The sequence below is a fragment of the Eptesicus fuscus genome, chromosome 7, assembly GCF_027574615.1.
Source record: "Eptesicus fuscus isolate TK198812 chromosome 7, DD_ASM_mEF_20220401, whole genome shotgun sequence".
Lineage (NCBI taxonomy): Eukaryota > Metazoa > Chordata > Mammalia > Chiroptera > Vespertilionidae > Eptesicus > Eptesicus fuscus.
Genome location: NC_072479.1, coordinates 59,098,610 through 59,103,251, shown reverse-complemented (window position 1 = coordinate 59,103,251; position 4,642 = coordinate 59,098,610). Strand labels below are relative to the sequence as shown.

At 45.2% G+C, this 4,642-nt stretch overlaps 1 non-coding gene across 1 annotated transcript; it reads right to left on the bottom strand.

Moving 5' to 3' along the window:
* Positions 1-2,475: 2,475 nt before the first annotated feature.
* On the bottom strand, positions 2,476-2,584 carry LOC114231304 (U6 spliceosomal RNA). Its single transcript, XR_003617258.2, has one exon. It is a non-coding gene; the product is annotated as a U6 spliceosomal RNA (small nuclear RNA).
* Positions 2,585-4,642: the final 2,058 nt, after the last annotated feature.

Below are 4,642 nucleotides of genomic sequence, written 5' to 3'. Positions count from 1 at the left end.
CTGTCGCGACCTAGCAGCAGCAGCAGCACCTACAGCTCCCGCCGCCCCGCCCCGGGCCGGCGCAGAGCCCCGCCCTGAGCCCCGCCCACCGCCGCGGGAGCGCGCACGTCAGCCCGCCTCCCTCGCGGCCTCGGGGCGAGCGTGCGCGCCGCCCGCTGCGTGCCCTGCCCTCGCGGCTGCTCGCGCTGGTCCGCCGCGCGCGTGAGAGGCGGGGCTGCTTAGCCCTCGGCCGAGTCTCCCTGCTGAGGAATCCACATTATCTTAACTGCCTCGGGCTTTGTGCATCTCTGTTTGACCTTAATGAACTCTGACTCCGTTACTGCAATTCGCCTCAGGAGCGACTGGGAGGTTTGTCCTAGGCTCTCAACTGTAGGCCAGTCCCCGACCAGGTTCCTGGTGATTTCGGGGTAAGTTCTCGGCCGGGAGGGTATTTTAGAGGAGGCCGTGCGCTGCAGTGGAAAGAGCTATAAATTACTGCTGCCTCGACCGCTTGACGTTCCTCAAGTCGCTTCACCCCACTAGAGCAGAATGTCCCCTTTTAAATGGAGGGGTTGGGCAAGGGCAGATCTCCAGGCTCCCCAGCAGCGCCAGCCTTTCACACAGTTCTTAGGAAGAGGCTGTGTGAAAGGTTTTGAGAACTTTAAGAAGGCTAGCACTTGGTCCTCCTGTTCCCCAAACTCTTGCCCCAGTTTCCTGGGACTGGAGCGTGCCCTTTCCTTTTCTTGCACCCCAAGTGTAGTCAGGTTTCAGACTACAAGTTTTCTGAAGCTTTTTGGAATTCATGTAGTCCTGTTAAGAGGCTTGTGGTGGGAGACACCTGTATTTACATTCCTTAAAGCAATTTAAAAAATTTTTAAAAGAGAAATGTCCAATAGCAGATGATGGATAGACCACTCAGTTGTTCCCTCTTCCTTCAAGTATCCAGCCTAGACTGGTTTCCTGGATAGGTATGAAGCATCAAGACTCTAGCAAAACTGGCAGTCAGAACGGGAATGTAAAAGAGTGTGCAATCCTATATAATAAAAGGCTAATATGCAAATAGACTGAATGGCAGAACAACTGGAACAACTGAACAACCAGTCACTATGACATGCACTGACCACCAGGGGGCATGCGTAGAACATGACGGGTGTTGGCTGCCGAGGGATGGTGGAGCAGGTGAGGGGGGGCGGGGGGCCAGACCAAGGCGGGGCACCTGTCGCTGTCATCGGGGCCAGACTCTGGTGGTTACTGAAAATTCTTTGCTCCCGCATGCCGAGGTCCCACCTGGCGCTTGCACCTGCTGCTGGGACTTGGTGCTGGTCCCAATCTCTCTGCGCCATCAGCGGGTGCGAGTGGCAGCTGCTGGCCCTGATCACCTCTGAGGGCTTCTCCACCTCCCCCTGCTCCTGAGGGGAGATCGGGGCAACAGCTGCGGCTCACACCCACTGAAGGCACGAAGCGATTGGGGCTGGTGCCATCTGGCGTGGGAGCCGCGGCAGTGGGAGCAGGGCTGCCGGCAGACTGGGGACCGGGGACCATGGCGGGAGGGGCCGGGTGGGGGTGCGGAGGATGGGTCCATACCCGCCCGTCTGCCCACCGAGGCCCACAGTTCCTTTCAATGTTCACAAATTCGTGCACTGGGCCCCCGGTATCAATATAAGATGGTAGTCCAGAAAATGATGGTAGTCCAGAAAATGAATTCCCTTGCATGTGGAGTTTCCTCTGTATATGCCCCACCCCCTGCAAGTTAAAACACACGCGCGCGCGCGCACACACACACACAGTCACACACACAACACAAGCCAATTATGGCCCTTATTCACCAAGAAACCTAACCTGTGTCAGAGTTTTGGACTTAGATTTGAATCTTGACTTAGCCACTTACTAACTCAGACAAATTACTTGCTCTCCCAAAGCCTCCCTTACTATACACACAGTTGACTTTTACCAGTTTGCAAGGCTGAATGCTAAATTTTCATGGATTTTATGAGCCAGGTATTAAGCATAACCACTATTAAAAATCAAATTTCTAAATTTACAGTAAAATATGTGAAGAACAAGTAAACATTCAAAACTCATCATTTATTTTTTTAACTCCATTTTACTAATAACTCTGCTCTCGAGGTTATCTGTCTGTATGAAGGAAATACTGTGTAATATATGTATCTCTTCCCAACTCTGTGTCCAGAGCTGTCACATTTGTAGCATGAAATTGGCTATAAAAGGAGTGTTTTCAGAATGGTACAAAAGGCTTAAATAAAAGAATGGATGTAAGAATTGTTTGATAGTTCAACATTTAGGAGTAACAGCAGAAAAGCATGTCCATTGGTCCATGGAATGGAAGTCATATTTAGTACCCTGAGATGGTACTAATAAAACTAGTAGGCAAATTTCTGCCAATAAGTAAATAAATTAGGGAACATGATTTTTTAAAAAGACTGTATCATAATTCAAGATTTGTCAGATGCATCAACTAATGACTCAATTTCTTTTTTAAATATGGCAAGCTCCACGAATTTGCATGTCATCCTTGCTCAGGGCCATGCTAATAATCTTCTCTGTATCGTTCCAGTTTTACTATATGTGCTGCTGAAGTAAGCACCTAATGACTCAATTGCCAATTTGTTGTATAAATTAAATAAAGACATTGATACTATCATAAAAGTTTTCTTTCTTTTTTTTAAAAAATATATTTTATTGACTTTTTACATAGGGGAAAGGAGAGGGACAGAGAGCTAGAAACATCGATGAGAGAGAAACATCGACCAGCTGCCTCTTGCACACCCCCTACCAGGGATGTGCCCACAACCAATGTACATGCCCTTGACTGGAATCGAACTTGGGACCTTTCAGTCCACAGACCGACGCTCTATCCACTGAGACAAACCGGTTTCGGCTGTACTATCATAAAAGTTTTCAATACTCTTTATAGTTTAGTAAAACACAGTAGTCTTTGATAGTGAGGGGGCATAGAGTTAAAAGAGAAAAATGAAGTGGATATAGGCAGTTGTTTACATGCATGATACAGTGCGATAAGGAAGAACAGCAAAATATATTGCAAAATAAATTATATGAAGCTATTTAAGAATATCATAGAAGAGAATGACAATTATGTGCTGTCATTGATTAGGGATCTACAATTAAAGAAAAGCACTTTGTAATGAATCTTCAATATGCAATTGAGTCAGTTTCTCTACTGGTAATGATATTTGTTACTTCAAAAGAATTGGTATCAGCTACAACAGAGTATATTTCTAATTCAGTATTGTCTGCTTTAAATGATTGGGCCTTTGATAATGAATAATTGAAAGTGAAATTAATTGCATTTTTGTTGTAATAGTGTTCCTACAGTAGTGGGAAGGAAGTCTAGAGTAGTTACAAATTTGTTAGAAAATTTTCCTAAAGTCATCACTTGGCACTGTTTAAATCATTTATTGCAATTCAGTACCTAAAGTAAAATAAGTCAATTGTTTAAAAATATTCTGGATAAAATTTATTTTATTTATCACCAACCCAACAAAAATAAAATTAAACTAGAAACTGTAGCAAAAAAATTGAAATTAAAATTATTGAAACTGCTCAAGTACAATGCTTGAGATGGGCAACATGTCATTTATGAACAGCCACTGCTTTATGTCAGTCATATCCTTCATAAAATATGCATTTTTCTCTTTTGTTAAATTCTGGTTTGACAAAGGAATTAGCTAACATTGATTTCTTGCAAAACCTTGAAAATTTTTGAAGAATTTTCATTATTTTATTTTTTTTAATAAATTTTTTTAAGTTGACATAATTTCAATTGTATTGCAGTCAAGATGAACTAACATAAAGTAAAAAATTTAATCAAATGCACCATAAAAGCTTTGGAAAGTTTTAAATTGGTAGTAGAAAGCATGAATCTCATATTAAAGATTTAAGTCAGGTAAGTTTAAAGACATTCCATTTTAATAAAAATAAATGTGAAGCTCTGCACAAGAATTTATAATAATAAAAGCATAATATGCTAATTAGACTGGACAGCCAAACGACCTTCCAGATGTCATTCCGGACGTCCTTCCAGAGGACCTTCTGGACGAAGCCACGGCTGTGGGGGCTGAGGCAGAGGTGGTTAGGGGTGATCAGGCAGGCAGGCAAGCAGTTAGGGGTGATCAGGCAGGCAGGCAGAGGCAATTAGGGGTGATCAGGCAGGCAGGCAGAGGCAATTAGGGGTGATCAGGCAGGCAGTCGAGCAGTTAGGGGCAATCAGGAAGGCAGGCAGAGTAGTTAGGGGCGATCAGGCAGGCAGGCAGAGGCAGTTAGGGGCAATCAGGCAGGCAGGCAAGTGGTTAGGGGTGATCAGGCAGGCAGGCAGGCAGAGGGATTAGGGGCAATCAGGCAGGCAGGCAGGCAGGCGAACAGTTAGGAGCCAGACGTCCCAGATTGCGAGAGGAATGTCTGACTGCCAATTTAGGCCAAATTGGGCCTAAGCTGGCAGTTGGACATCCCCCGAGGGGTCCCAGATTGCGGGAGGGTGCAGGCCGGGCTGAGGATCTCCCCCTTCACAAATTTCGTGCACCAGGCCTCTAGTATGTTAATAAAAAGTAATGAATTTAGCCCTAGCTGGTTTGGCTCAGTGGATAGAATGTTGGCCTGTGGACTGAAGGGTCCAGGTTCGATTCCG